The sequence below is a fragment of the Toxorhynchites rutilus genome, chromosome 3, assembly GCF_029784135.1.
Source record: "Toxorhynchites rutilus septentrionalis strain SRP chromosome 3, ASM2978413v1, whole genome shotgun sequence".
Classification (NCBI taxonomy): domain Eukaryota; kingdom Metazoa; phylum Arthropoda; class Insecta; order Diptera; family Culicidae; genus Toxorhynchites; species Toxorhynchites rutilus.
Genome location: NC_073746.1, coordinates 165,069,609 through 165,082,804, shown reverse-complemented (window position 1 = coordinate 165,082,804; position 13,196 = coordinate 165,069,609). Strand labels below are relative to the sequence as shown.

Below are 13,196 nucleotides of genomic sequence, written 5' to 3'. Positions count from 1 at the left end.
TTGGGAATGCTCGCATTGAAGAGGTTTATTTTTGCGTGGACATACACATACCATCCTGTGGCGGTACGCTTCGGAATGAAACGTGCTGCGGTACGCATAGACTTTGGAAGCGTTTTCGTGTACTCACTCAGTCTGGCGTCGATTGGTTCTGGACACGACCGTTTGGTGGTATTTGTGTGGGTGTGACTGAGCACGTCATTGTATTACGATGCTGCGGTCAACTCGAGCATTCAAATGTACCATTTATTTAATCTCTTATCGATTCTAGTTACATAATTATATGTTGGAAAAACATGTGCGTCGTTTGATGTGCTATAGGATGTGGGATGGGAAAGTATTGTTATTTTTTATGACGATGAAGATTAACATAAAGTGGATTTTTAGGATTACCAGGATTACCCATTAGCATGGATTAGGGATACCATCTGTCCTGATTTGACTGACTTTTGCAGCGTCTTGATTTATTTTTCATATTTTAGCATTTGTCCTGATTTTAAGAAGGAATTGAATTTTGTTGACAAATTACAACTCGTTTATATTTGTATTTTGTTTTTGTGTAATAACTCTTTGACGGAGTATTACGTCTTCTGCCACATCGCAAAAATTCTCCAATTTCAAGCGCTGGTGATTTTGGTGATTTTGGTGATTTTACGAGACATTTGCATCAATCGATTGGGGCACTCTCTAAGAATTTAATACAATGAACAAAAATATATACTTTATGACACTAACAATCGAACAATTAAACAAAATTAAGTAAGTGTTTTAAGAGTGAAAAAACAATACCCAACAATAAAGAGTTTAATAATGGAATTCTTCAAACATATACAGAATCAATGTGTAATAATAGCTCAACGTAATCCTGCGTCATATGCGTTTCTCGGACACAATCCTCCCGTAACTTTTTGTTGGTAACTATGATTTTGCTGGTGTATAGATAGTGACAGTCTCATCATTCACGACATCTTTCAACTGTTTTCATTCAGAGTTTTCGTTCCAACGAGTTGTTTTGTGTTTTGTCTCAATATTTCAAGTTGATTTTTAAATGTCCGCCTAGGTACCCTTTTCTCTCAGAAAGACGTAATTATTATGAGACTAAGTGCTGCATACTACCACAATGAACCATTATAGGTGAATCTGATCTGGGGAAGCATATTCAAACACCGAAACATTGCAAGAATATTCAATTGGAATTCACTTCCAAATTTATGCTGAATTATGTGTAACGTATATCTCAAAAGATTGATAATGGGTTGGTCAAAATCGTAGCTGTGCAGGTGTCCTGATTTTTAACTCCGACCAGATGGTATGCCTACCCAATATGCGATATTCCAGATCAGGAGTACCAGTGGAAAAAAACAGGAAGTGGGTTATATCTATGGTATAACCGCAAGGGTGACGTAGGACTATCGTTGATTTAGAGATCATTTGTTTGAAGTTGAATCTAAATCCATTCTGAATGAATGAATAAATGAATATTTGGGGGACTTCGAAAACGAGAGCGTTACGTTGGAGGTACAAGGTTTTATGCATCCAATATAGGCAATATAGAATATGAAAAACCTTGTTCTGAAGAATAATCTTCAGAAGCTAACCTGCTAACTGTACTTGATTGTCAAATCACAAACCCAAATGTATTATATGGATATTTTATGGATAGAAAACATTAAAATAAACTCTTTCGCTTGAATGTAATTTTCAATTCCAAGGGGAACTGGCAGATTATTTTCGGTAACGATTAATATTTTCACATTTTCCTCAATACTGGAAGCCCACCAGTTGTTAATGCTAACTCGATAACCATCTGTTAATAGCACTTGATTGAAACATATTTGGTCACAGTGTTACATGGATAGAAAACATTCAAATAAACTCTTTCACATGAATGTATTTTAAAATTCCCAGAGGAACTGGCAATGATTAGATCTTTCTGGAACTTTCTCGATGCTGAATGGCATCCAAACGGAAAGAATTCTGCGCGTGTATGTGTCGATCCTTCGCCGTCCACCTCCTCCAGCACGTTAGGCAACGATGTTGTCTTGTCGATGTCCTCACGAAAAATGAATGTGTCTCACCACCAGAATATCGCTTAAGTATGCTTTTTGTGTGTGATTGAATGGAGAAAAGGTGTGGTTTACGATGGCAATTTGGAAGGCAAACTAGAGGGGAATGAACTCTCTGAGCTCGGAACTTTCGGCGACTGAGCAATAATCGATTGCGGGCGCATACAATATTGGATACGGAAATATCCTATTGATGAGGAAGAATAATCTTCAGAAGCTATCCTGTTAATTGCGATTGATTGAAAAATCACAAAACCAAATGTATTTGGTCACAGTGTTACATGGATAGAAAACATTAAAATAAACTCTTTCACATGAATGTATTTTAAAATTCCCAGAGGAACTGGCAAGTTATTTTCCAGCAATGATTAGATCTTTCTGGAACTCTCTCGATGCTGAATGGCATCCAAACGGAAAGAATTCTGCTCGTGTATGTGTCGATCCTTCGCCGTCCACCTCCTCCAGCACGTTAGGCAACGATGTTGTCTTGTCGATATCCTCACGAAAAATGAATGTGTCTCACCACCAGAATATCGCTTAAGTATGCTTTTTGTGTGTGATTGAATCGAGAGAAGGTGTGGTTTACGATGGCAATTTGGAAGGCAAACTAGAGGGGAATGAACTCTCTGAGCTCGGGACTTTCGGCGACTGAGCAATAATCGATTGCGGGCGCATACAATATTGGATACGGAAATATCCTACTGATGGGGAAGAATAATCTTCAGAAGCTATCCTGTTAATTGCGATTGATTGAAAAATCACAAAACCAAATGTATTTGGTCACAGTGTTACATGGATAGAAAACATTCAAATAAACTCTTTCACATGAATGTATTTTTAAATTCCCAGAGGAACTGGCAGATTATTTTCCAGAAATGATTAGATCTTTCCGGAACTTTCTCGATGCTGAATGGCATCCAAACGGAAAGAATTCCGCGCGTGTATGTGTGTGTAGCGATGTCTTCCCGGGGAGCCGTTTGTGGCATCACTCTCCTCCTGATGGATTCCCTTCTGGCCTAGGGTGCACAAACAGGCTCTTGGTGACACCGTTCATCCGCGCTATCATGATAAACGAAGAGCTTCACCACAACAGCGATAACATGCTCCAATCGCTGGTCAATTAGAACTGAGTGGATTTCCGAGCGGCGCTCGCTTATATACCGATTGGTGATTTCAATAGCCTGTTTTGAAGGCAATTTTAAGACTATTGAAACAAGTTTTTGGATCAAAAAGTAACAAGTATAGAACGCGTAGACATTTTATCTTTCGAATGAAGTGTTTATCATACCATTTCGTTCAGTTGTTTAGGAGCTATTAACGCTCAAAATCTCGGTCTCCGGCGTAACGCTTTCGTTTTCGAAACTTTGATTTTACACCCCGGTATAGAAATGAAAGACGTAGTCCTACGTCAAAATGTGAAAGATTTGCACAAGGTTGGCGAAAATGTGTGGTTTACGTTCTACGTAGTGTATAAAAAAAGAAAAAGTAATGTATCCAAAACACGACCTCATTGCTGACGTTGGAATTATTTTTTGTATTTCCGTCTTCCCTATATTATAACATGTAGAATAATTTACCCTTATCGTGTCAGGGTATAATTTATGGGTTTTCTCTTATTGCAACGGGTTGAAAGCGTGGCATAAGCGAGGCGTGTTTACTTCTTACTAGGATCATTGCAATGCATTCAAATTGCTGCTTGCGCCTTGTTTGATGTAAAGAAAAATCTAATGAAGTAGGAAAAAAAACCAAGCTTTTTCGATGCAACTATGTAAGATGCAAATTTTCGTACTTCGTCACATATGCAGTTCTCCAAACCGGGAAAAAATTCAAAATATCGTCGGCGTTGAATTGCACATAAAAAACACGCCAGATTCTCGCTCACGTCTCGGTGTAATGTTTTGTATGATTGAGCAATGTTTCTGGGGCCGGGAAAGGTTCTTATGATAGTTTGAGACCCCTCCCCCTCTCTAAGAGTGAGGAGGGGGAGGGAGGTATTCAAGTTCACTAGACATTAAATTTCGTTTAAAAAATGTAAACCATTAAATCGTTGAATAATGTTTTTAGTATAATAAAGGAATAGTCCGATTTAAGCTGTCCGCTTTTATTATATTTTCTGTATCAAACATGTATTCTACTTAACGGAGAAACATGTATTTTGCGAGTGACTGATAAATCTTCTTGAAAGAGAAATACAGCGCGGACTCGATTATATACAGTTTCCGATTTCTTTTCACTGTATATAATCGAGTCAAGAAATTTTTTTTTCTTATTCGTTTTTTATGCATATTTTTTTCGTTTATTAAAAATAAAAGAAGAATTTAATTTTTGATTCATCCCCTTGAAGTCAGAAAATACCTTTCTCATATGAAAAAAATATTTTTTACCAGAATCTCTCAGAATGTGATAGATAATCATATTTGATGAAAAAAATCGTTCTACGCTTATGTTCGAATTTTAACAATGACAGAGTTATAGAACTTTTTTTTTGTTTCGGACTCTGTTACCTCAAACTGGTTCTAAACTAAAAAGTACGCTGCGTGAACCAATTCTGTTGCCTTCATTTGAAAGATGAGAGAATTTAGTACAGGATATAGTAGTGGAACATCTAAATTAATTGATTTGAATAACTTTTTGAAAGTGAAAATTCCAAAGTTAGTAATTTTGAATGTGTAATTATTAATTTTATCTCAAAAATTCATATTGAACTTGAAAGTTTCTATCAATCAAATTGAAGTTCTCAAGCCACTTTACAATTTGTTCTTTGACACCTAATTTCTATCTCTCTTAATTTCACTGCAATATTGATATAAATAATTCCTGGTGAAAATTCAAGCAAAATCTTCAAAATTCACGATTTTTACCCCACCGTACATAAAATAGCCACTTAAATTCCACCTTAATTTTCAAGGGTTACATTTTTTCTTGAAACAAGTCATATTCGAAATGTAAAAAAAAAAAATTTCTTCAAACTGTATATAATCGAATCACATATAATCGAGTCTGTATATAATCGAGTCCGACATGTATGTCTGAATATAATTTTATATTATGACGACGAGTTCTGGTAGAAGTACTACGAAATTTATAGTAAAAAGAAATTATGAAGGGTCAATAAGAAGATCAATCAATGAATAGCTCTGCGATTGGACCCATGAACGTTCGCTTGGTAAGAAAAGGTGAATGTTTGGAAGTATTGATTACAAGAAATCCATTTTGGGCGGGACGAAGTTTGCTGGGTAAGCTAGTACCTTATATAAAATTTCAGCTACATGCAAGTGACACGAGCTGAAGTTTTTACCAAATGAAACAATGACATTTTGAATAATAGGGTGACAAAAATTTTAGTTGAAATAAAAAATCTAAATTTCTAATTTTTATAGATAGAGGTAAACATAGTTCGACAATGCTGTAGTCTCAGTTATTTTAAGCATCTTTGTAGAACGAAGTTTTTTTTCCATCTCTTGAAATAATCGATATGGCGGCATTTGAAAGGGCATATTTGACTCTACATAACGTGACATTTTCTAAAACTATGTTATTTTTTGAATTTGAGTAAACTGAAATTAAAATCATAAGTTTATGGATGAAAAACCATCAATACCTTTGAGTAGGATTGAGATATTGACAAGTTCTGCATCGCATTTGTCTTGATAAGCTCTAAAAATCGTTCGAAGACAATTTTGATGTAGAATTTGAAATATAAAAGTTAGAACAAAAAACCCGTTATTTTATGGTCACCCTAATGCAACTTAGAATAAAAAGCGCTAAATCGATTATATCGCAAGATAGAAAAATAACTTTGTTCTACATAGTTGATTAAAATAACAAGAGCTACAACATTGTCGAATGATGTTCATCTCGATAAGATAGAAATATCAATAAGTTTTCATGTAAAATTTTAAATATAAAAGTTGGAGCAAAAAAACTGTTTTTTTCATGGTGACCCTAACACATGTTAGAAAAAGGCGCTATATCGGTTATTTCAAGAGATGGAAAAAACTTCATTCTGCAAAGTTGTTTAAAATAACTACAATATTGTCGAACTATGTTGTAACAGTTGTTTACTGGTATCTAAAGCAATGACTCTGCCATCACTGATATATAAAGATAGCAAAGCCAGCCATCTGTCAATTGACGAATCGTTAAAAGCTCCGCACCTATCCATCTGAGGGACCGCGTTTTCATAACCATGAACCGGTTTGAGGAGATGAGATGTCGCGCTCATGAATGAGGTCCCTTTTGCCAAACAGACCTAAACATTATTTTCCTATTTCGTTCGATATTTCGGGCTTAATGATCATCAGCCCTTGCCCATGGTCGACTAAATAGACGGTTACACCACAGGATCCTAGGGACCCTTCGGGTCAATATCCCAGGGGTCGACATAAACTAGAACTGATTTTGGTGGTCGACGAGGTCTGGAAATCGATCCCTATTAATTAGCACAAGTGCTTATTCGAAAGTTTCAAGATACTGGGTAAGTTATGTTACGTGACCCAACTTGGTATAAGAATCACTAATATTTCAGAAAAATATTATTGTTCTACTTGCCCAAAATAGTGTTATCCATTAGCGACTTTTACGTCTTCGGGAGAACGAACCTTTACAACATGCTAATGATCTGTCAATGTCGAAACGTTAGTCAAAATTAACATTTTCATCATAGGGAAATACACGAACGAGCAACGCTTGATAATTATTTAAAATTACTACTGAAATTCGGAGTCGGTGGTTGCAAGAGCGCTTACTCCAATTTTCGGCCGTGATAATCGTCTAAGTCTAGAGTCTACATTTTTGCTGTTGGATGTTCCCGTGTCAACGAGAAGCTACGTGTAACGTGTGAATTCGAGACCTGTCGATTGGCCGCCTCGTTCATGCGATTTGACGCCATTGGATTTCTTTTTACGGGACTATGTAAGTCACTGGCCTATGCCAACAAGCCAGCAATTTCAGAAGAGCTCAGAGACAACATCCAACGCAATATTCGCAACATTCCGGTCGAAATGCGTGTCCGAGAAGTGGAAAATTTGGGTCCAACGGATCGATCGCTGTAAGGGGACCTGTGGTGTTTCTATGACCGACATCGAATTTCATTCTTAAAATGTAAGAGTTGAACTACAAGCAGAATAAATTTGAACTCAATGTCTCAAAAATCTTTGTTTTATTTTTTAAAAAATTGACAAGCTCTTAATGAAAGCCATTATTTCCTGTGCGATCATTAGTCATTGAAATATTAACAATTAAAAACGAACGAGTAATTGGATTCATTATTGGTTAGGTGGGGCTTTTGTCTACAAAATTTACGAAAAAACTGAACTCCTTTTTTTCCTTTCCCGTTATTTGTGTCCATCACACAAAAATGTACCCGCCAGAGAAGAAAATTCTGTATCTAATTTATTCCAAAACGAGAAATTTGTAGCTTTGATTAGTGTCTATTTCATCTTCAGGCGTTGATTTATAACGACATTACATTCCTTTAAAAATTCACTTCTTCTTGAATGGTGTGAACGTTTCCTGTGGAACTTTTGCCGTCTCAACGTATGCATTAACTAGCGTCATTTATTAATACTTAGTTGAGATTTCTTAAGCCAAATAACACGCCTTGAATGTATTCCGAGGGGCAAGCTCTTGAATACGCGTGACCACAGTGCAAGTCGAAGGAAATTTCTTTTACGAAAAAAATACCCCAGCCAGAACGGGAATCGAACCCGAACACCCGGCATGATAATGTGAGACGCTAACCACTCGGCCACGGGTGCAACAAAAATTCACTAAAAAATTCTATTTCCGTATTTCTTTGTTGTTGAGTGTATACTGAAGTCGCTTTTTACGCGGGAGATACGTGCGTGAAAGAAAAACGCGTAAATTCCAAAATCCGCGTAAAAATAAACCTCGTAAATTCCTAAAACCACGTAAAATAAAATCGCGTATAGAAAAATCGCGTAACAAGCGACTTCAGTGTAATTGAAATTCGCTATGCGGTTATTATATTCTTTTCATCGCAATTTTGAGAATAATGCAAACAAATGTAGTAATTTAAATTAGCACGTTCGTCGCCCCCTCATATGGGTTCACATTTCCAAATGGGATTTTAAAAAGGGGTTTGATGGTTTGAACATAAAAGTATAATGTTTATACTAAAATTTTTATTAATTTACGTTCTGGATGATTTGTACTACAACTTCTTGCGATATTCATATTATATGTCATTGGAATGTGTATTTGTTCTCAATTCGTCTTCAAATTAAAATTAATATGTGAAAATGTGAAAATTGTTCATTAAGTTGAGGATCACGTTGGGTGACGAACGTGTTAAAGGAGATTTTGAGGGTTGTCTATTTGTAAAGCAGAGAATGTGTTTTGTTCATATTTGAGTCCACTTTTTAGCTCGGGTATTACATTACGTACAGTTGAGCCTGATGATAAACGAGGCAACACACACCAAAGTTCACCGAGAGGATAAAAGAACGGTACTAACACAGTACCGATTGCATACAGCGTTCATCGATTTCCACTATCGCATCTCGTATCATATCAGACACGCACCCACTGCGACGCCTGTTGTCAACATATCAATGTCGAGAGAGTGTGTGTGTGTGCGTACTTGCTGCTCTCACACGAGGTTGATAGCAGAATCATTTTGTTTTGAAACCTCCTATCAGAGTGGTCAGGTCAGTTTTGAGCAAGCATTCTTTCACTGCTCAATGAGTATACACACTTCGAACAAACCTTTCAACCTCTAATGGGTTTTCCAAAACGATTGCAAAGTGCAACACGAGGTTGCCAGAGGCCAGAGGCCTTCCATCTACCGGTGTTAATTGTACCGAAATCAAAAGAACCTTTTGGGTTACTCTTCTAGGTAAACGCGGCGGTACAGTATGCAACACCATGCCGAAGCGTTGGATGTTGACCGATGTCGACAGATGTGAACGAGGCGAGAGGCAAAGTCATTGGGCTAAATGCGCATGTTTAATTATTCTGTTTCAGTGATTGTCCGGTCATCTGGTTCCAGCGCTGTCCGATATGTGAATCACAACTTAGCCGGGAGAGCGTGCTATTGAACCCTGTTTCAAAATTTGCATTCATGCAAATGAATGCTAACCAAAAATAAAACTAATCAACGTAGTGTATGTTAAATTTTATGTGAGCGATATCATTAGCAGAGGTGCACTTCTCTAATTATTGCTTTCCAATTATGGAAAATTAAATTACCACTTTCAACTGGCCACACAGTATGATGTTTATGCTGCACTGTAAGCGACACCAAGCGAGTGAGTCTGAAATGATGGGAGTTTATGCACCGGTAGGTAAAAGGCTTCAGCAAGGCGCTAACCTGAAATTTGAATTCACAATTTGTAATTATGTAATGTAATGAAGAATTTTCCATTTATCCATTTTGTGGCACGGAAATATAGATTTGTGTTCTGACAGCCAAAGTAATGCAACTCGTGATTTGTTCAGTTTCAGGTTTGTCATTTCACAATAGACCGATTCCTAGTCAAATCAGCCTGTCGCTGCCAACCCTTTCCGATTTTCTTGAAATTTGGAAGATATGGTGACAGCTACCCAAGACCACAGTTTTTATTATCATATGACCATCTTTAATTACGGCTTATTTTTATAAGGGCATATCCAGAATCATTGAAATCATTTAAAGTATGATGTACAACAAAGTTGTTGAATTAATGATCTTTTGAACGAAAGACTTGGGCAGAGTTTTCTAGGTGCTTGCGCAAAATCTACTTACACAGTGCATTCAAAATGTTCCGGGACCAACGTGCGCTAAAATCGGAAAATGGCGCTATCTCTGCTCCAACGCACGAACTACATTTGGCCAACTTCTGGCCAGCTACTGTTTCTACCGTGAACCACTATTTCGATTCAGTAGCTAATTTTGGCTGATAAGAGTAACGCAGTGATTTTTTGTCGCCATCATCGCCAATTTCAATTATGGAACAGAGAGCCGCCATCAACTTTTGTGCCCACAGGGCAAACAGTGAATGCGGTTTTCTAAAAAAGTGTCCTGGCACCGCGATTTTGGTAGCGCAGTTTCTAGCCAAACGAAAAGTAACTGTCATCACACATCCCCCCTATTCTCCGCACCACGCCCCGGCAGACTTTTTCTTGTTTTCCTAGCTAAAGAACGTTATGAAAGGGGACCGTTTTGACGATGTTCCAGACATTCAACAAAATGTGACGCGTTTATGAACTCCATACCGGCTGAGCAGTTTAAACGCGCCTTCCAATACCTCTACGAACGTTCAAAAATTTGTGTGGAAAGAGAAGGCCTATATGTAGGTAACTGATATCTAATCTCGTGAGTATCTCGTTTTTTATTTGTTTTAAAAAATAGTCCCGGAACTTCTTGAATGCACTGTGAACGACGTTACTTTTCGTGTGACGCATTTTTGACGTAGAACTACGTCTTTCATTAAAGGTGTCAAATCAGAAAAACAGGTCACGTTTTTATGAAATAAAGTTAACTTGAATAACTATTTTTGCCACGAACGGATTTTGGCGATTTACATACCAAACGAACCGGAAATTCCCTAAGATTTGTTTGATATGCTATACATCACAATCTCATAATCTGTATATGGTTTAAATTGATGAAAATTGGAAGCATTCCCATTTCCTCATACATTTGTTCTGTCCATTTGTGTGCTTTCCCGAACAGAGCTGTCAATAACGAGCAACTTATCGAAGAGCAACGGAGGGGAAATCGTAGAATGTAAAGTCTCCGTGAACAAAGGAAAAAAAAAAAAAGAAGAACGAATGGGAATATTTGCATAGAGTATAAACAGTGGATCTCGCTGAGGCAAACTTTCATTCTTTGTGGGGAAATCGACTAAACAACATCGTTGCTGGGCGAGCTGGACGGCGAGGGATAAAATGCCTTTCCCAAGGCAATGGGGGTGGAGGAGTAATATGATGGATAAAGTAAAGTTTTTCAAGAGCCTTTTTGAAGGTTGGAGATGAATGAACTGAAGAAGTTTGAAGTCTCAAGCAAGGAAGAAAGGGAAATTTTCAGTCTAGTATCATCACATGTCTTCGTTTCGGATTGAGCTGTGGATGCGACCAATGTCACTGGCATTGCAATCATTGCACCAAACTGACGCCATTGCATTAAGGTTTTGAGCTACACAATTGTGTGAATCAGCAAGCTATGTTATCGTCAGCTCACAAAGAAAATAAATGTTCTGGAATATGGTCAGTGATTTGGTTTCGCATGACGGTAGGAAAACTCTCTCCACAAATGTCATCCTTTGTTGTTGTAAGCTAATCTAGACTGGCAATATTAACAGAAATGGCTTCTGTTGAGAAGACCGCAAATGGAGATAAGTGAGTGTATATTTAGTTGCTTCAAGTCATCGTATATGGATATTTGTATGCGTACGTGCGTGCTTCATAACCCGTACGTAAAAATAGTGCATCTTCGCTACGCTGAAACCCCATTTGTATCTGCTCCCGTGTGCATTAGCCCTGTAACGATGCAACAATCGCAAATTTTTTATGCTAGGATTGACGATTGTTTGGTATTGCAAATTATGCAGTCGTAATGACAAAAATATAAACAAGGAGGGGAGATAGCGGGAGGGAAATATTTACGTGTTATGGTTGGACACCAAAAATTATTTGGGGAATACGAAGTTATTCAATAAGTTATAATAAGTTTTTAATTTATTTGGGTTCGCGTGTCAGTCGCAAAACTGCTTTCAACTAGGATTGCATTTGCGCTAATCTTGATCATAATGAAGCAGTGCTACTCTTTTCGAGGTTGTTGAGAATAATGGATTTCGTTCATTTAATCACCAAAAAAGTAAATGTCGTTCTGGAATTTTGTATGTGATTTGGTATCGCTTGCCAGTAGCAAAACTGTCTCCACTAAGGATGACAGCTGTGCTTATCTTGAGCATGTATTGTTCTGCGAGCACAATAATGAATCATCTAACAATTGTTTTCAAATGATACTACAAGAAAAAAAATCAGGGCAACCAAACTGGTTGAATGGTTATTTCAAAAATTTCGTAGCATTATAAAGCTAATATCCACAGTTACAAACAAGCGACTTGAATCAAACTACAGTGTAGTTCTACGTCAACAATGCGGTCGTGTCTTGAACACAACCTCCTATAATTTTTTTTCCAATTTTCGAAAAACTGATAGCGATAAAAATACAGTGTAAATAGTACACTCTAAACTACTTCTACCCAAATTTTCAAGAGAAAATACCCAATGGGGAATTTTCTACAGTGTTTTTCCGTGATGCAATTTGATGTGAGGCACCTTTTAGCATTATTAAAAAAATATATATATATAAATGTTTGACTGGGAAACACTCTCAGTCAGCTCAAACTTGTAACTCCCCCCTAACCGTGTACAAGCGTGGACATAAAACTTTCAACTTTTGCAGTTCATTCATCCCTAGCCCTGAGAAGGCCAATTTTGAAAATTCATTCTAAACTCAGAACTATTTTGGATATCCTCGTCGTCGTCTGGTTGCTAGCAGGATGGCTATCGAAATCATGATGATTTCATGATTTCGTCAATGAGGATTTCGTCAGGCTTTTTGATTTCGCAGTTCGTGGTAGGGGAACACATTCTGGACTGCACAAATGCATGCAAGTACAGAGTACCTGTAGCTTACATCTGATGATGTTTTGGCGTATGCAAATAGTGTGCTACCAAAATAATGTCGGTGCGTTAAGCATTCCGGAAACAAGCAGTGAGTACATGGCTTATTATGCTGCTTCTTATTCATATGCAGTGCAGATGGAATGTAAGCAAACTTCTTGCACTGAGCGGTGTAGCCCATTCATTGCAGCAGTGCAAGAAAATACTCCAATTAACTATCATCCTCAGCGTTAACACTTAAACACTTAAACATTGAACTTGCAAGTAGTTTTGCACTATCTATTAACAACAATATATCTCCAGTGATCCCTAAAACGGTTGTGTAACATTTACCCGTATACCATTCACACGAAACACATTCACTCGAAGCACATGTATTCGAATGTAACAAATATCCGAATGACGTTCAGTCGGATGTAGCAAATACCCGAATGCAACATTTATCTGAATGTAACATTTACCCGAATGAAGAAGGAAAATTTCCGACAAATCGGGTTA

At 37.4% G+C, this 13,196-nt stretch overlaps 1 protein-coding gene across 1 annotated transcript in view; it reads right to left on the bottom strand.

Annotated features, from left to right (window-relative positions):
* The window catches only part of LOC129780298 (6-phosphofructo-2-kinase/fructose-2,6-bisphosphatase 1-like), a 270,999-nt gene that overhangs the window by 31,812 nt on the left and 225,991 nt on the right, over positions 1 to 13,196 (bottom strand). The gene's annotated exons all lie outside the window — the stretch shown is intronic.